The sequence below is a fragment of the Leptodactylus fuscus genome, chromosome 1 (assembly GCF_031893055.1).
Source record: "Leptodactylus fuscus isolate aLepFus1 chromosome 1, aLepFus1.hap2, whole genome shotgun sequence".
In the NCBI taxonomy this organism is placed as follows: domain Eukaryota; kingdom Metazoa; phylum Chordata; class Amphibia; order Anura; family Leptodactylidae; genus Leptodactylus; species Leptodactylus fuscus.
This window is the reverse complement of record NC_134265.1, coordinates 80118555-80138869: the sequence shown is the minus strand read 5'-3', so window position 1 is coordinate 80138869 and position 20315 is coordinate 80118555. Positions and strand designations below refer to the sequence as shown.

Genomic DNA, 20315 nt, shown 5'->3' with positions numbered 1-20315 from the left:
CTCCGCCCACACCAGAATCTGATCACATGGTCATGACGTCATCGGAAGTCCTTTAGCCCACTATGATTTAGCATCTAGCATACAGTTTCAGCACGCTCTGCTAGTGAATAGTGTATTATATATATCAGGCTGAGCACTCACACTGAGGAGCCTCAACAAGCCAGGGATACGGCTACTCTGCATCTGATAGACTGCGCCAATCTGTCCCCAAATACTGAAGAGGTAAGAACTTTGTGATCCATATGGTCCTCTGGGAATGACACTTATACATGAGTCCCCCTTTGACAACAATAACAAAGGATTAAGTCCCGCCCTTCCTATTTCCGGTCGAAGATCTCTTTCCGGTTTTGAGAGTTTGCCATGTCTAGCAGGGGTATAGGCATACTGTTTCGTGGTTACGACGAGCCTGCTGCAGAACCTCATTTGCTAAATGCTATACAGTATATATATTTATTTGCCGAATGCTATATATATGTATAGCATTCGGCAAATGAACACTGATTCTGCAGCAGGCACGTCCTTGCCACGGGCAGGCAAGAGTTTTTCTCATTGGAATGAATAGTCCGATGTTAGACTCCGCCTCCTCAGACGAGCCTCTGGCAGAACCAGCGTTGATTGGCCAAATCACTGGCAACTGGCCAATCAACGCTGGTCTATTCATTTCAATGAGAAAAAGTCAACTGGTAACAGCATACTTACCTGCTCGTAGCAAGGACGAGCCTGCTACACAATCAGCCTTCATTTGCCGAATGCTATACACTGTATAGCATTCAGAAAATGAGGTTCTGCAGCAGGCTCGTCGTAACCCGAGGACCATACCCTGAAGTACATACCCAGCCCTGGTTAATTCACTAAGGAACAGGAAGTCTTCTTGCCGCCCTTCCATTGCGCATGTGCCAACCGGAAGTTCGCAGGGGGACTCATGTATATCTGGATAGTAATTCCCTAATAACATGTCACCTGCGCAACGCCAATTACCTATTTGTGTTCTTTTATAAGACGGATGGTTACTGATTTCTTCATATCCTTCCTGCATGAGAACTAATGTATTACCTTCTATTTCTGGTGTTACTACTATTACTAACCAGGAGACCAGTGATAGTATACAAATACTGTACATACCTCCCAACTTTCAAAGGACAGAAAGCTCCACCCACCTCTAAATAGACCCCGCCCATGTCAGTGCATTTCTCATTATGTTCCCAACACAATAACCCTAATATTATATGCCCCGCATTATACTGTTCTCTTTAATTTGACCCCTCAGTATATAAAGTCGCTGTGTTTCGAGCGCTCCCATTGAAGTGAATGGGAAGTGTTCGGCAGTCTGCCGTAACGCCGGCGTGTACGGCTGTGATACATGCCCGGCGTTCCTCCGTGTGAATGCCCCCTAACACGTAGAAATATCCTTTTTAAAGGGATTCTACCATTAAAATTTTTTTTTTCTGTGGCTAACACGTCGGAATAGCCTTTAGAAAGGCTATTCGTCTCCTACCTTTAGATGGGATCTCCGCCGTGCCGTTCCTTAGTAATCCCGTTTTTTACCGGTATGTAAATTAGTTCTCTGGCAGCGAGCTCCACACGGCTGCCAGAGAACAGGATCCTGCGCTGCCTCTATCTTCTGCTGGATCCTCCCCTTCTTTCTTCAGCAGCATCACCTCTGGCGGCTCTTACACTAGTAGATGTAGTTCATGCTCGCAATTGCGGCCTCGGAACTATGGCTGCGCATGCACAGTCGGCTCTACTAGTGTAAGAGCCGCCAGAGGTGATGCTGCTGAAGAAAGAAGGGGAGGATCCAGCAGAAGATAGCGGCGTCGCTGGAGCCTGTTCTCTGGCAGCCGTGGGGATGCCCCCATCGCTGCCAGAGAACTAATTTACATACCGGTAAAAAACGGGATTACTAAGGAACGGCGCGGCAGAGATTCCATCTAAAGGTAGGAGACGAATAGCCTTTCTAAAGGCTATTCCGACGTGTTATCCACAGAAAAAAGTTTTTTAATGGTAGAATCCTTTTAAGAAAGGCTACTCTTCTCCAACCTTTAGATGTCTTCTCCGCGCCACCGTTTGCTAGAAATCCCGGTTTTCTTCGGTATGCAAATGTCTTCTTCTGGCATCGGGGGTCAAACTTCTACACATGCGCAGTCGGCTCTGCTATGGGGCCTCGGGCAAAGCTGACTGCACATGCCTACGTCCAATTTTTTTTGTGGCCATGAGCTCTGGAAGAAGTCGTAGAGAGAGGCCATTCCAGACGAAGATGGAGGCAGCACTGGAGATTTCTCATCCCCAGTGCTGCGAGAGAACTCATTTGCATACCGAAGAAAACCGGGATTTCTACCAAACGGCAGCGCGAAGACATCTAAAGGTAGGAGAAGAATAGCCTTTCTTAAGGCTATTTCGACGTGTTAAGGACAAAAAAAAATGTTATTTTAATGATAGAATCCCTTTAATGTCCCTCTCCAGCTGTCCCAGTTTAAGCTGGGGGCAACTAGAGGGGGACATTAAATTGTGGAGTTAGCTGGTGGGTGACCCCTTAGAGACACAGCCCAAAAGTGCATTAAAGGGGCTCTATCATTGGGAAAAGTCATTTTTATCTAATCACATGCTTGCATAGGCTTTAGAAAGGCTATTCCACACTTACCTTTTGTATGTAAATTGCCTCAGTGGTCTCTGAATAAGTCAGTTTTTATTCATATGCTAATGAGCCTCCAGCCAGTTCAGGAAGTTCCCAGCAGCCTCCTCTCTTCTATTATCTCCTATGTGTGTGAGGCAAACAGGAAGCTGAGTCAGCAGCAGCAGCAGCCTGTGCATAGGAAACAACAGGGAGAGGAGTGCACGATGCATCGTGCACCAGTCTAATTAGCATATGAATAAAAAGTTATAAGAGTTATTCAGAAACCACTGAGGCAATCTACATACTAAAGGTAAGTGTGGAATATGCAAGGGTGTGATTAGTTAAAAAATGACTTTTCCTAGTGATCGAGCCCCTTTAAGGACCAAGCCTCTTTTTTCAAAACTGACATGTCACTTTAAATGGCAATAACTTTGAGACACTATAACTTACACAAGTGATTTTGAGATTGTTTTCTCGTAACACATTATTCTTCATGTTAGTGGTAAACACTAATCAATATTTTTGTATTTACTTTTTTTTTTTTTTTTTTTTTTTTTTTAAAAAAGAAGAAAAGAAATTTGATGGAAATTTGGAAAAAATTGCAATTTTCAAAATGTGAAATTCTCTACTTTTCAGGCAGATAGTCATACCACCCAAATACATGAATAAATATTATCTCCCATATCTCTGCTTTATATTGGCATCATCTTTTGATTGTCTTTTAATTTATTTTGGAGGTTACAAGGCTTACAAGTGTAACAGCGATTTTCCAGATTTCTGCAAACTAATTTTTTGGAAAATTCCACAAACTAATGTTTTAGGGACGACTTCAGTTCTGAAAGGAATTGTAAAGGCCTATATAATAGAAACCCCCATAAATCACCCCATTTTCAAAACTGCACCCCTCAAATAATTCAAAACAGCATTTGCGATGTTTGTTAACCCTTTAAGCATTTCATAAGAATAAAAAATAATATAAAGGTGAAATTTAGACATTTAATTTTTTTTCACTAATACATTCAGTTAGACCTAAAATTAACACATTTACAAAAGGATATAGTAGAAAAATCATCTGACAGTTTATCATGCAATTTCTCCCATACACAGAAATACCACACATGTGGGTGTAAATTGATTTTTGGGCACACGGCAGCACATGGAAGGGAAGGAGCGACACTTGGTGTTTGAACAGCAGATTTTGCTAGAATAGTTTTAATGCGCCGTGTCTCATTTGCAGAGCCCTTAGAGTACCAAAACAATGGAAACCCCCAAAAGTGACCTCATTTTAGAAACTACACCCCTCAGAATTCATCAAGGGGTATAGTGAGCATTTTGACACTGCAGCTGTTTCACAGATTTTACTAACACTGGAATGTGTAAATGAAAAATGACTAAAGTGTCATTTTATCCCCAAAGTTTTCATTTTCACAAGGGGTTAAAGGAGAAAAAGCCCCCCCACAGTTTGTTAAACAATTTCTCCTGAACATGGTAATAACCCATATGTGGTCATAGTATGCTGTATGGGAACATGGCGGGGCTTGGAATGGAAAGCGCTATTTGGCTTTTGGAGGGCAGATTTTGCTGGATTATTTTTCAGGTCCCATGTCGCATTTGCAGAGCCCCTAGAGTACCAATACCATGGAAACCCCCTAAAAGTGACCCCATTTTGGAAACTACACCCCTCAGAATTTATCTAGGGGTTTGGTGAGCATTTTGACCTCACAGCTGTTTCACAGATTTACCGTATTTTTCGGACTATAAGACGCACTTTTTTTCCCCCAAATTTGGGGGGAAAAGAAGGGTGCGTCTTATAGTCCGAATGTGGCGCCTGGCACCCGCTGTACTAGAGAGGCGGAAGCCGGAAAGGGATAGACGCCGGGGCCTGAGACATCGCTGTGCTCCTCTGCCCTGCATGAAGCCAGCAGCGGGAGGAGTGATGCTATTCTGCTCCTCCGTCCCCCTGCCGCTGGCTTCAGGCAGGGCAGAGGAGCGCAGCGATGTCTCAGGCCCGGCACCTGTGCCAGCGTCTATCCCTCCCCGGCATCCGCCTCTCTAGTACAGCGGATGCCGGGTCAGTATCGGTGGCCCCTTCTCCTCCGGGGCCGGTCCCCACCGGCCCCGTACCTGTAGAGTTGCAGGCCGGCTCCTGCGCAGCGATATCGCAGGAGCCGACCTGTTCGGGTGACAGCCGGGAGCCTAATGAGGCTCCCAGGCCTGTCACTGCTGTATTAGTATTGCGGCTGGTCTCTATGACCAGCCGTAATACTAATAGACAGAATGTCCCATAGACGGCAATACAGTTGTATTGCCGTCTATGGGACTTGCAATCAAGTGACCGTAGGTTGAAGCCCCCGGGGGGGAATAAAATAGTAAAAAAAAAAAAAAAAAAAAAGCTTTAAAAATCTAAATAAAAGTTCTAAATCACCTCCTTTCCCTAGAAAAAAAAATAAATTTTATATATATATCATAAACCACCGGGTTTTTTTTCAATACAAGGTGATCTAAGCAATAGATATTCCCCAAAATGGTATAACTAAAAAGTACAGCTGGCCCCACAAAAAAAAACACTCTATGCATCCCCGTACAGCTGCAGGGTCACCTGTCAATGTGGCCTTGCAGCTGTTGCAAAACTACAACTCCCATATATTAAATATTTTACCATTTTTTGCTTCAAAATTTTTTTTCCCTATTTTCCTCCTCTAAAACCTAGGTTCGTCTTATAGTCCAGTGCGTCTTATAGTCCGAAAAATACGGTAATTAACATTGGGACGTAAAAATGAAAAATTACTTTTTTTCCAATAAATTGTCCATTTAGCGCCATATTTAAAATTTTTGCAAGTAGTCAAAGAATTAAAAGCCCCCCACAGTTTGTTACACAATTTCTCCTGAACACGGCAACACCCTACATGTGGTCATATTCTGCTGTATGGGTACATAGTGGGGCTCAGAATGGAAAGAGCGCTGTTTGGCTTTTGGAGGGCAGATATTGCTGGAATAGTTTTCTGGTGCCATGTCGCATTTGCTGAGTCCCTAAAGTATCAATACAATGAAAACCCCTCAAAAGTGACCCTAATTTAGAAACTACACCTGTCAAGGAATGTATCAAAGGGTATTCTGATTTTGAGATTAAAAATGCTTCCCAAAAATTTAAATTTTGAAAGAAATATGTAATTTCGGTGCCCAATACGTTGCACCCACTTTGTGTTGTCAGAGACCTGCACTCCTAAAACTATTAAGTGGGCCTTCCCGAGGGGCAAAAAATTATATATGTGGGTGTAAACTGCTGCTTGGGCACACAGCAGGGCTCAGAAGGGAAGGAGCACTACGCTTTTTAGCTTTTGAGGTACAGATTTAGAGGGACCCTCTGGGAGCCGTGGAGACTACAGTAAACTGGAATTCCCCAAGAAGTGGCCCCATTTTGTAAGGGCAATTTTAGGGTCTCTGCAAAAGTGTCATGGCATCCAAAAACCAAACCATCTAAGTATGTGCTCCAAAAACCAAATAACTCTTCTTCCTCTCTGTCCAGCTGTGCCCTAATATCAGTTTATACCTACATATGACATTACGTACGTTATCCTGGGTTCACCAGTGTCATACATGTTCCCTAATATCAGTTTACACCCACATATGACATTACGTCCGTTATCCGGAGTACACCAGTGTCATACATGTGGCATAAACTGCAGTTTGGGCACACAGCAGGGTGCAGAAGGGAAGGAGCGCGATGCGGCTTTTGAAGTACAGATTCAGATGTTTGGTATATGGATGCCATGTCATGTTTGTAGAGCCTGTAAGGTACCAGAAAAGTGGATTCCCCAAAAAAGTAAACTCATTTCGAAAACTGCACCCCTCAAAGAATTTATCAGGGGGTGTAGTGAGTATTAGTATCTCGGACGTGACTGCACAGCGGATGGTGAAGAGGGAATATATAAACTGTGCGGACATTGCAAACACCTATTGCCTACTATGTCCCCGTAGCTCCTATGATTGGGGGAGTCACTCTGGGGGTCACTTTGGGGGTCACTTCTGGTATATTTTCCCTCATAAGCTCTAAATCTGGGGTGTTCACTGATATACAATCACACAGCTTATACATTATATTCCCTTCCTGACGCAGCCAAATGCGTTGCAATGATTTGGCGATTTTTTTTTTTTTTATTTTTTTTTTGTCTTCACATTGTTAGATGTCTTTATTTTTATGGTGATGTGGCCATATAAGGGCTTGTTGTTTGTGGGATGAGATGCATTTTGTAATGACACCATTTTTGGGTACCTACAACTTATTGAACACATTTTATTAACTCTTTTGTGCTGGATTTAAAAAAAATAAAAATCAATTCTGGTATTGCGTTTTACCTTTAAAATTTTTCGCCATGCAGTGTATAGTATAAGTAACATGTGACCTTTATTCTGCGGGTCGGTACGGTTACGGCGATACCTCATTTATATTATTTGTTTATGCGATACTAATTCTGTAGAATAAAAACACATTTGTAGACATAAATCAATGTTTTTTGCATCGCCATCTTCTGAGAGGCGTAACATTTTTATTTTTCAGTTGACAGTGTTGGTTGGGGGCTTATCTTTGCGGGACAACTTATGCTTTTTATTGGTACTGTTTTGGGGTACATATGACGTTTTGATCACTTTTTATAGCACATTTTGTAAGGTGAGATGGTGAAAAATCACTACTTCTGGCGGGTTTTTTTTCCGTTTTTTTTTTTTCCGCCGTATACATTAAATATTGTTTCAGTTTTGTTGTACAGGTTGTTATGGACGCGACAATACCAAATATGCATTGTTTTTATAATTAATTTTCTATAGAAAAAAGGGATTTTTGGGGCTTTATAACTTTATTAATTGTTTTAAAACACTTTTTTTTTTTTTTTTTTAACTTTTTCACATGTCCCTATGGGACACTTGGATCAGTGATGATTTCATCACTAATCCTGTATTATGCATTGAGACACAGCATGCACGTGTCTCACACTGCATAACAGGAAGTGAGCTGTGTGGACGGCACAGACTCACTTCCAGAAGACCCGGCAGGATCAACCAGGTAACGGGAGCTCAGGTCAGCCTGGGGTCACTAACCGGCAAGCGCTCCATGATGTACTATTACTTCATGGTGCGCAAAGTACCTAGCGCCCATGAGGTAATACTAAGGGGTTAAACTGGGGGAAACTAAAGGGGCACATTAAACTGTGGGGTTAGCTGTGGGGAGACTTTAAATTGGGGCAACCAGAGGGAACCATTAAACTGTGGGGGCAACTGGAGGAGGACATTAACATCCCCCTCCAGCTGCCCCAGTTCAATATCCTCCTCTAGTTGCCCCCATTTAAATGTTCTCCTCTAGCTACCTCCCTGGGTTTAATGTCCCCCTCCAGTTGCTCCCAGTTTAAGGACCCCTGCCTTCCTTCAGATGCACCAATGGTACTCCAGGGACTCCTATACCACCCTAAACATCAGTTCAATCCCCCAGACTCTCCAGGATACAGTCCCATGTAAATACATCAGTCCCTCTCCTCAGCCTTTTCCAGCATGCAGTCCCATGCTAAACAATCCTATCACTCCCCTTCCATCCTGCAGTCCCCCAAGACAGTCCTCACTAATGTCTGTTCTTCCTCTTTAGAGCACAGCACTGTGATGGAGGAGACTCTGCCCTCCTCAGTGAGGCCCCGCCCCTTCTGATGACATCACACCTACCTGGAGCAGCTCCATCTAGACAGACCGAGCAGGCAGGTACACAGTGATGAGTAGGGGCTGTGTGCGCCTGCTTCGCCACTGTATTCAACTCATCTGTGACCTCTCCAGACACAGATGAGTTGAATCTGGCACATACCTTCTGCCAACCGGGACTGTGGGACATAACCCCGAATCCAGGACTGTCCCTCAGAATCCGGGATGGTTGGGAGATTTGCAAATATTACTGTACAGGACCTCTTCGCTTTATTCACCCTATTATTTACCTATTTTCAGCGTGCTACTTGAGGAGATCACCCCCACATAGTGGACTTCGTGAATCAAGATTGGATCATCTACTATTGTCTGGACTTTTACCAATCATATTGTGTCTTATAGGCCTGGACAGAACTGATGGGACCCCTGGAAATAATGTGACCAAAGGGACATATTAAATCTCGGTCTATCCACTAATTAGCATCACAGGTATCTCCAATCTTGTAATCAGTCAGTGGGCCAGTATATAGGGCTACAGATACTCACTGTGCTGTTTGGTGACATGATGAGTACCACACTCAACACAGACCAGAGGAAGCCAAAGCAAGAGTTGTCTCAGGAGCTTAGAGAGAAAATTATAGACAAGCATGGTAAAGGTGAAGGTTATAAGACCATCTCCAAGCAGCTCGATGTTCCGGTGACTACAGTTGCACATATTATTCAGAAATTTAAGATCTATGGGACTGTAGCCAACCTCCCTGGACGTGGCCGCAGGAAGAAAATTGATGACAAATTAAAGAGACGGATAATACAAATGGTAATAGAAGAGCCCAGAAAAAATTCTAAAGAGATTAAAGATGAACTTCAAGCTCAAGGAACATCAGTGTCAGATCGCACCATCCGTCGTTGTTTGAGTTGTTCAAGCTAAAGTGGGTTTTTCTTTTATTAAACGAGGGGTACCAACAATTTTGTCCACGTGTATAACTATTTATACTTTTGTACATAGGTTAATCTGAATTGATCTCTTCTGTATATCTCAGTTTATTTACTTTTGATGTATTAATATGTATATCTAATATTAATGACATTGAGATATTACCTGCTTAACCAGTGTCGGACTGGGATGTCTAGGGTCCACCAGTGGAATTGTTTCTAGGGGCCTACTGCCAGGACATCTGCAGATCAGCTGTACCGAGACAGGGCAGCTTAAGGTAATAACATGCCGCTCACCTGCCATAAGATGTGCACCACTGCTATACCCTGTATGGAAAGTGAACAGCGTGGCTCCTAGAATTGTTACCATTACCTGTAGCTATACTGTCCTGGAAAAGCTGATCTTAAGAGGTCCTGGCTGTCGGAGCCCTGCAGATGTAATCTTGATGGCCTATTCCAAGGACTTGCCCATCAATATTAGAATATTAGATGGATAAATCCTTTAAAGATGTTGTCCAGCAATTGGAGCAACCCATGTTGCAAGCGAGAGGTGCAAAAAAAAAAAATTATACTCGCCTGTCCCGGCGCTCTGTTGTCCACTGCCCATTCAGTCTTGTGCCAACTCTTTCTTGCTAGGAGTCCTACACCTCATGTGACCGCTAAGGCCATTTAGGTACAGAATTTCAGAAATGAGGCGCTGCCATGAGACACAGGCATGGACCAATGGTTTCTGGGGACAGGTGAATATACTTTTTCTTTTTAAATTTTTAAAGGAGTTTTATGGCCACTTCACCTGTGTCCTCATACAGTGGACTCTTCACTGGTCCCCCATACTGTATTGAAAACAGTAATGGGGCCATTATATTGTGGGGGCGGCTAACATTAAACTGTGTGGCATATTAAAGGGGTTGTACAGGGTTAATTTTTCTTTTTTAATGGTCTATCATCAGGATAAATACATGATCGATATGGGGACTAACACATGGGCCCTTCTGCTGTATGAAGCCACTTCCAGCACCTGTTCTGTACAAAATAGAGGGAAGCAGAAAGCTCCATCCGCTGTATAGTTGGCCAGCACCTTCACTGCAGCTCAACTCCCACTGACTTCAATATGTGATGAGATGCAGTGAAGTTGCCTGGTTAATATACAGTGGCAGAGCTTTCTGCTTCAGGCCCAGTATTGTGTACGGGATGACCGCCTGAAGAGGCTCCGTAGAGCTGATTGGGTAGGTTATTGCCCCCCTTATAGTTCAGGTATTTATGGGCTATCCTGAGGATAAACCATAAAAAATTAAGCCTGGACAACCCCTTTAATATAGCCTCCTAATGCTCCATACTTTAATTAGTCAGGGGGAGCTGGAAGGGGAAAAATAAAAAATAGCATACTCACCCCCAACACTTACTCTCTTGTCCTCAGTGTCTTCCAGCGCAGTCTGCTCCTGCAGCTCCTTTTGCCAGAAGTCCTCACAAGTAGTCACGTGTCGAAGAAAATAGAGCTGTAGGATCAAATCGTGCTGGAAGGCAAGCGAGTGGTTTTGGTTTTTTTTTGTTTGTTTGTTTGTTTTTTACCTGCCCTGGCCAAATAAAAAAAGAAAATAAATCTGTCACTATCCCCCACAATTAATGGCCTCATCAATGGTTCCCATACAGTGTAGGGGACCAGTGAATGGGTCACTGTATGGGGGGAAGAAATAGTGAAGTGGTCACACAGTGGCCCCTTCACTAGTCACTCCCCGATAGCAGCATTGGGTCATTACCTACTTGTCTTCTCCCCAGTCCCGCTCCTTCTTTCTCCGGTTGCAGTGATATGATATCATGTGCGCCTGGAGCAGGAAAAAGCAGGAGTTGCCAGAGAACAGTCAGGTAAGCATTTGTGCTTGGCTTGTAGGGCACAGGCTCAATGTGGCTTGTGGCCTAGAAGTCTGTGAGTGGTAGAGCAGGAAGCCTGTAGCTTTCTGCTCTACTAGTAGTAGAACCAGGTCGGTGGCGCCACTTATACCAGAATTTCCGATCCAGTTGTTAAAACCGCGGAGAACCTGGCTGCGTCACTTGCCTCTCCCTTCAACTGCTCGCGGCCAATCTTTTCCACTTAAGCCTGGGCCCTGTGCGCTGTAATGAAATAATGTATGCCAATACTCATGACATCTTGAGGATCTATGAAGATAATTCATTATGCATAGATATTACTACTAATGTATGTTTTGATAGATATTTTTGCGACTTTGTAGACTTTCTCTTTTTCATCTGTTTGTTATACTATATTTATATGATGATTATATATCACAACCTACAGAGTCTGGTGAAGGCAGCTTTGCCGAAAGCATTTACTGTTCTATGAGAATCTTCTTTTAATTAAATCAACTATTCAAATAAACCTAAGGAGTACTTACATTCTTTATACTCCCCCCGCCCCATTAGGTCACAGGTTACGCTGATCCCGCTAGAGGCTTGTGCTGCTATTGCAGCTGTACAGACAGAGCGCAAATGTCACCCACTAGTGATTGCATCCACGGCTCATCACTAGTGTGTGACTACTGCTCGTGTATTATCTGTCTGTATAGTCTAACTATTATATTATCTATATACTATTATCTATCTATTATATATTATCTATGCACTGTTACCTATTATCTGTCTAGCTACTATAGCTGTCCAGCTATCAACCCCCTCAAGAAGAAAAAAAAATTTTGTGCAATTTTGGTTGGTTGTTTCAAAGTGGTTTGGCTCTATTATCTATCTACCAACCTATATTATCTATTTACTATCAAAAAAAAAAAATTGTGGCAGCACTGTAATCTAAAAAGTTGAGTGCTAACACCAAGGAGCCATCCATGGTCCCATCCAAGATCCACAACACAATGCAGATCGTTCTCGTGGGTGAATAAAGTGCCCCCTTTTTCCACTTATTTTTAGAGTGCTGCCTGGATTGTGTCTTGTATCTACAATTTATTATCTATCTACGTATTAATTTTCTTTATTTTGCGGCCTGGGTTCATTAATGAGTCTGTGAAGGTCACAGACTGTACGTAGGTAAAGCACAACTGCACCCCTGATCTGTCTGTACGAAGCAAATTTTGCAAGCCCAACTTTTTCATCCAGTTTATTTAAAAAAAAAAAAAAAAAAAAAAGACATCCATTGGGCCCTCAATGGACCTCATTACAGTCAAAAAGGTCCCTTAGACTCCATGTCTGCTTCTCCAACAGACCAGAAGAATGGAATGCAAAACATAAATTTCAGCATAGCATAACCTCAATATGCAATCCATACAGAACTGATCTGGAGTTTAAGGGATTATGCAATAATACATATTAATAACCTATCCTAAAGATAGGTCATCGGTTTGAGATCAGTGGAGGCTGATATCTGCAGAGCGTACTTCTTCTCACTCGTTACCCTGTGCAGATACCAGGTGATTGATGGATTTAGCGGCAGTCGAACCCTCGCCTTGTATTGATGACCTATCTTAAGGTAAGGCCATCAACCCAAGTTGCTAAGTTTTTATGAAGGTTATTCTGACAAAAAGATCCATATCAGATTTGCTCACACGTCAGACTTGTGTGACTAAAGTGCATGTTGTATAACTAAAACCTGATGGAGCTAATAATATCCAAGATTTCCAGGAAAACCTTTGCTATATAACATACACACATGTGATTATTTCATGTTATTACATTTTTGGTACATAAAATGTATTCTGTAAAATAAAAATATTTTACAATATCCCCCAAAATGCAATTAAAAGCACAATAAGTTTATACCTCCCCCAAATTCTACAATTAAGCGTACCTTCCAGGAGAGGTCTATATGTTGGCTTCACTTTGTAGTCACATTCCACAGATATATGGTCCCGTTTTTCTTATTCTCTTTAAATTTATCCCATTTTTAAAAGATTAACTTGTGCCCTGTAACCGCTGCCAGGTACAATAATACGGCTCTGCGTGCAATGTGTGTTCTCATTTTATCAGGAACTGGGTACTTTATAGGTGACTGCAACTAACTTAGAGTTTAGTCCATAATTATTATACTGTAATATTAGCATCTGCAAAATACATTTAGAAAAATAGTCATAAAATTGCTTTCACTTTTATAGTTGTTTTTTAAAGAGTTTTTAAGGTGATTTTCCCCCATAGACACATCTGACTAAAGATTTTAAACCGTTTTGTCCACTTTTAGTCGGGTAGTCAGAAAAGTTTCATTATAAATTCCATTGTCTATGTTTAGCTCAATGGGTCGTCCCGTATGCTGGGGATAATATCACTCCCTGAGGAGAGAGCACCTTTGCATATGGAGACTTACAAAGCCATTTTTGCTCCATTGTCTCCATATGCACAGTTAGGGTGCGTTCACACAATGTAACGTGGAGCGCAATCTGGCACGTATACACGGTCCGGCAGATGACGCGCTCAAAATGCTCCCACTCATTTCAATGGGAGTTAGGATCGTACTGTATACGCCGCGTTATTTTGCGCCCGTGATTTTGCGGCCGCAAAATCACGGGCGCAAAATAACGTGGCGTCTACGATCCTAACTCCCATTGAAATCAATGGGAGCTTTTACGGCGCGCAAACTCTGACACGCCGTATACGTGCCAGATCACGCTGCACGGTACATCGTGTGAATGCACCCTTATACTGCCATAGGCACAGATATACAGGGATGGCTGTCAGTCACTGGTTAGGAAAACCCATTGGACTCCTATGCTTAGAAAAAAAGCATAGTTTTGGATCAATAAAATACAAGTTACACTGAATGTTAGAACTGGAGTTCCACCTCTACTCATCTAACCATGGACTACACTGTGCAACATGAAAGTTTTCCTTTAAATTAAAGAACATGTTCACCAAAATAACCAAAAATCATAGGAAAAAGGCAATCGGGCACCAGATCTTTGTCCTTGCTGGTGTATTGCTATAAACCTGCAAACTAGAGAGACACAGTCTTCATATTTTCTATGTTTCGCCCAAATTGGACCCTATGCTGAGAGTTATAAGGCTCAGGCATTATAAAATAGAATTAGAACTAGTATACACATGGTTAATTTCCTGAACTGGGAGAAGAACTTCTCAAAGGTATTCAGAGAATTTTTATTGGTGCCCTGGATCTACTGGACTGCTGTTTATAGTAGTGACCAGAGCTTAGGACATGTCATGTGGAGAAGAAATATGGTCACCTTTAACACTGAAGACTATTCTGTGCAAACAACAAAGATAGACCAATAAATATGTTTCTGACTTAAATGCTTTTCATGGGATTACACCATTATCACCTATCCACATTTCAAGGAATTAACCCCTTTATAATGTCCTTGCACATTAAAGTGTGCAAATCCCAATAACATTAGTTGATCTACTGATAATCTAATAATCTGTTGTGCAATGAAGATCAGGGAAAAGGATGATCGAACCTGTTGAGTTTCAGCATGTCCATTCTGCTGAGAGGTGAGATGCTCATGTGTTGCGCTACTTTTAATTCACAACTGTTTTTTCTATATTTTTTACGTCATTTTGTAACCACTGTATTTTTTTCATATTCAGCCTTTAAAAGAAATTCTAAAATGACTTGCACAGAATGTGAGTGTCATACTACCGTGTTTCCCCGAAAATAGGACGTACCCCGAAAGTAAGGCATGGCAGACATTTTGCTGCCTTGCCTAATATAAGGCTCTCCCCCGAAATTAAGACGTAGTGAATAGAAATGAATGGAAGTAGCCGGCAAGCGGGGGGTTAATCGGCGTGCCAGGCGCTTCCATTCATTTCTATGGGAGCGTGTGTGGGCACCGACCGGAGGCATTAGCGCTGGATGTCTGCTGACACCAGCAGACACCAGGCGGCTATGGCGGCCGCCCGACTCCCGGGTGGCCGCCATAGTTAAACACCCGGCATCCCACCGACCGTGGGCATTAACCCTTCTGGCGCCGGTGATCGCCGGCATCTCGAGCATGCTCCAGGGCCGACGTCACGTTGGCATGACAGCCGGGAGCCTTGTAAAGTGCTTTTCTTTTGCAGGCTGCTCTATACTGAGCATCAGTATGGGGAAGAAAGGTGATTTGAGTGCCTTTGAACGTGGCATGGTTGTTGGTGCCAGAAGGGCTGGTCTGAGTATTTCAGAAACTGCTGATCTACTGCAATTTTCACGCACAACCATCTCTAGGGTTTACAGAGAATGGTCCGAAAAAGAAAAAACATCCAGTGAGCGGCAGTTCTGTGGGCGGAAATGCGTTGTTGATGCCAGAGGTCAGAGGAGAATGGCCAGACTGGTTCGAGCTGATAGAAAGGCAACAGTGACTCAAATAGCCACCCGTTACAACCAAGGTAGCCAGAAGAGCATCTCTGAACGCACAGTACGTCGAACTTTGAGGCAGATGGGCTACAGCAGCAGAAGACCACACCGGGTGCCACTCCTTTCAGCTAAGAACAGGAAACTGAGGCTACAATTTGCACAAACTCATCGAAATTGGACAATTGAAGATTGGAAAAACGTTGCCTGGTCTGATGAGTCTCGATTTCTGCTGCGACATTCGGATGGTAGGGTCAGAATTTGGCATCAACAACATGAAAGCATGGATCCATCCTGCCTTGTATCAACGGTTCAGGCTGGTGGTGGTGGTGTCGTGGTGTGGGGAATATTTTCTTGGCACTCTTTGGGCCCCTTGGTACCAATTGAGCATCGTTGCAATGCCAAAGCCTACCTGAGTATTGTTGCTGACCATGTCCATCCCTTTATGACCACAATGTACCCAACATCTGATGGCTACTTTCAGCAGGATAATGCGCCATGTCATAAATCTGGAATCATCTCAGATTGGTTTCTTGAACATGACAATGAGTTCACTGTACTCCAATGGCCTCCACAGTCACCAGATCTCAATCCAATAGAGCATCTTTGGGATGTGGTGGAACGGGAGATTCGCATCATGGATGTGCAGCCGACAAATCTGCGGCAACTGTGTGATGCCATCATGTCAATATGGACAAAAATCTCTGAGGAATGCTTCCAGCACCTTGTTGAATCTATGCCACGAAGAATTGAGGCAGTTCTGAAGGCAAAAGGGGGTCCAACCCGTTACTAGCATGGTGTACCTAATAAAGTGGCCGGTGAGTGTACATAGTCTTGAAGCCATACACATTTTATACTGTATGTAGCTGTGTGTGACAGAACATATACCATAGGAATACCTTGAAGTTTAAAATGCTTTTAGGAATTTAAGCATTTTCCTTCTGTTTGGATAGCAGCTGTTAAACCGTGAATGGAGCGGTGGAGGATCCAAAACACACACCATACAGAACAAACTTTAATTGACTTGGATGGATTACACAGACTGAAAGTAGTCTTTTCCATTTTATGGCACTATATAATAAAATATTACTGTCTTAGGCAATCATAGCATCTCTTTAAGTGCTTATTATCACATAATTAAGTAAAAACATTCATGAGATAGCTTAATTGTACTATACCAGGCATATCCGCTATAGTCTGGAGAGTATGGAGCTTTATACGTGCTTACAGTCTGAGAAGGTCCATTTTTTTTTTTTTTAAATAAAATTTAGCATTTTCTTATGTTACACTCTTTGGTGATGCTTCTGGTGCCCAGACTTAGTGGCAACATCAAAACCTCTCCAGTGCCATTGCATTAACATGAATTGCACATGAATATGATTGTACGTGACACAATGAGGATGCAAAGCTTTTGTATATATAATATTATTATTGACTTCTGCTTACTTGTAATACACTCAATGAGACACCCTAAAACAATAGGCATTGATTGTTGTATTTCAGGCATAGCACTATGTAACCTGATTTCTGTTCTTCACACTACTGATAAGGATGGAGTAGATTAGGTTTCTCCAAGTGACTATTTGTAAAGATTTTATTCTTCACTGTTTCAAAGGAAAACACAAAGCCATTGAACACCATACCACAGGGCCTAATTACAATAATAACTGTTACTGGCATTAACGTGTTAAACCTCCAATTATAAACAACTCTCTGTAAATCAATCGTATAAAAAATACTCCAATAGCTCTCCTGGCCTCTCACACTGATCATTCACTTTTAATCTGCTGGTGAAATTACTACACAGGAGGCAGAGATATGACAGGTTTTAGCTTTAGTAAGGGATCAGGTTGCAGCTGTAGCTGTCAATGAATATGGGGGTAGTAGAAGGTAGAGGGAATAGCTGGACAGCATGAGAGAGAGGTAAAAGCACACAGAGGGGCTGAGGCTGCTGCTTCTAGTGAGTGTTCTATCTAACCCCAGTGCTAGTTTCACAGCTACACTGATCAATACTTCTGGATAATATCTTCATAGTTGCTGCTGTTTTTGTGTTTGCAATAGATAGGTATAGAGGATCAGGAACTCCTCTTTGTGTTCTTTCTACTGAAAACATCATGGCAGCTATTCTCTTCCCACTCTGGAGCTGACCTCGGGGAAGCCGGAAAATTGAAGATGGAGCTTGCACTCCAGAATGGAGTCAGGAAGGTATTTTTCCCCTGAAATGGGGCAATTGGCACGAGCCTCATGGGTTTTTTTTTTGCCTTCCCCTGGATCAACACGGTAGGGGATTGTAGGGTTATAGGTTGGACTTGATGGACTGATGTCGTTATTCAATCTCATCTACTATGTAAGGGCCCCTTCACACGGCGTAAGCGAGCCACTCATTTAGACCCGTACACGTGAGCGCTTCAAAACACATCCCATTCACTTCAGCTTTATGCGCGCTCCCATTGACGTGAATGGGATGTGTTTTGAAGCACTCGCATGTACGGGTCTAAATGAGTGGTGCGCTTACGCCATGCGAAGGGGCCCTAACTATGTAACTTACTTGGGAAACAATTTAGAAACTTTAATACACAACATCCTTTATTGGGAAAAGTAGCGTTTGCTATATCAACAGAACTGCTATGTCCCTAAAACCCACAAATACCTGGATTAAGAATAATGAGATAAAGAGGTTGTTGGAGATTACAGAAAACGGTTTACGTAAATCCTGTTGCTTCAATTAGGTTGAGCCGCTATAATAGGCACAAGCCATGGACAAATTTGGTGCTGTTTCTAGAAAAATACTATTGGCAGCATGGTGGCTCAATGGTTAGCAGTTTTGCCTTGCTGTACTGGAGTACTAGCATTGAATCGAGCCAAGTACAACAACATCTGCATGGAGTTTGTATGTTCTCTCTGTGTTTCCTCCCATGTTTCAAAGATGTACTGATAGAGAATTTAGATTGTGAGCCTTACTTGGAACAATGAGTGTAGACGATATCTGTGGAATATGTTGGGGCTATATAAGCAAGGAAAAATAAATATACTGTAGTTTCAGGCAACCCCTTTAATTTCTTATTGAGAAACGACTCTGAGCCAAACAGAAATATAGTAACTAAAACCACTAACATAAAGTGGATTTTATTGGTGGTTTGTTTTATATCAACACAAATAGTTTGGAGGGGAAATAAATTTTCCTTCTAATCTTTACCATACCAAGCAGTGAACAACAACTTCCTGTGCAATAATGCATACATTTACACTTTTAGTTTAAAGAGTTTCTAATAAAGCAAATATGTGAACATTTGCCATTAAATGTTTGACCTCTTCTGGAAAAAAATATTATTTTATATTATATTTTAGACTTTAATTATACGTGATTTTCAGATTACTTCCCGTTATTGTTCTACGTCTTAGACTGTCAATGGAACTACATTTTTCTGACATCATGCTATAAGAATGTTGATTTGCTTATTACATTAAGGGACAAAGGACATAAAGCTATGTTCCTATCTGCATTTAAGGCCTTTATATCTGATTCTGGCATGCAATGTCATTACTACCATCAACATGATGGATAGTTTGGTGGCTGGTGTTCGGTGTGCATTAGATCTGGCACTGCATCATGGTTTCCATTTATAATGCATACCACAATGCAGTGATGTATCTGATCCTATTGTTCAGGACATCTTTATTTGTAATCTGAAGTACCTAGAGCCGTGGTGATGAACCTATGGTATGCGTGCCAGAGGTGGCACTCTGAACACCCTAGCAGAAAAAGGAACCCATTGAAGTCAATGGGAGGCTTTTTTTTTTTAGCGCTGAAATTCCTCACCATTTTCCTCAGTGTGAATGGACCCTTATACTATTTGATAAATCTGGTGTATTGTTAGACTGTCTAGTTGGCTTAAAAGTTCTTGCTGGACATGGTATACAGCATACGAGACAGTCTTTGGTGCAAATTCCATGAGCATTCTGGTGCATTTTGCTGAATAAATCTCCCTTAGTGTGTTGTGGGTAATGTAATATTACTAGAATTGGAATAGATGTACTGTATAAATTTAGTTCCAATTTGGAAGATCTCAGTGAACATTGTATCATATATAGAGAATCTGAGAATCATTCCTGACATGTTTATTTTAGTAAATGCTTGTATGCAAAATAAAATACCAGTTCTGGACCATCATTTTTTATGACTCTTTTTTTGTGCTATTACATTATTATCTTCTCTAGAAAGTTAAGAATAAAATTTGGTGTTACCAGTTGAGGTCATGTCTCTTCATACTCTGACTGCTACCCATTCCGTATTCTTAATCACCATAAAAGTGGTGAAAATAATGACACAAACTATGGCGCCCACCTAGGGGCAACAAAGTTGCTCATTGGTTAGTACTGCAGCCTTGCAGTGCTGTAGTCATGGGTTCAAACCCCCTGCCAGGAGCAACATCTGCATGTAGTTTGTATGTTCTCCCCATGTTTGCATGGATTTCCTCCCATTCTACAAAGACATACTGATAGGAGGAAAAAAATGTACATTGTGATCCCTATATGGGGCTCACAATCTACATTAAAAAAAAAAGAATTTATGGCACCCAACCCTGTTTGTTTTATACAGTTCACTTTGCTGCTATACTGTATAAACTGGAACAGAATGAGCAGAGTCATCTCAATGTCCCTTATGCCATACACCTGTGTCTAGGAGAAAAGCTGTACTCTAACACTTCCTAAAGACTGTAATTCCACCCTGTTACTATATTGATATATGTGTTCCTTCACTATGGCCACCCAATGAAAGTTTTTTCAAATAAAATTAAATATTTACAACATGAA

General features: G+C 42.0%; 1 long non-coding RNA gene across 2 annotated transcripts; it reads left to right on the top strand.

Moving 5' to 3' along the window:
• The first annotated feature begins 70 nt into the window (after positions 1–70).
• LOC142202457 (uncharacterized) lies at positions 71–11557 on the top strand. Of its 2 annotated transcripts, none has more exons than XR_012716082.1 (3): positions 71–222; positions 8244–8349; positions 8591–11557. It is a non-coding gene; the product is annotated as an uncharacterized LOC142202457 (long non-coding RNA). The 2 variants fall into 2 exon arrangements; XR_012716083.1 differs by having other exon boundaries at positions 8244–8353.
• The last annotated feature ends 8758 nt before the right edge of the window (positions 11558–20315 follow it).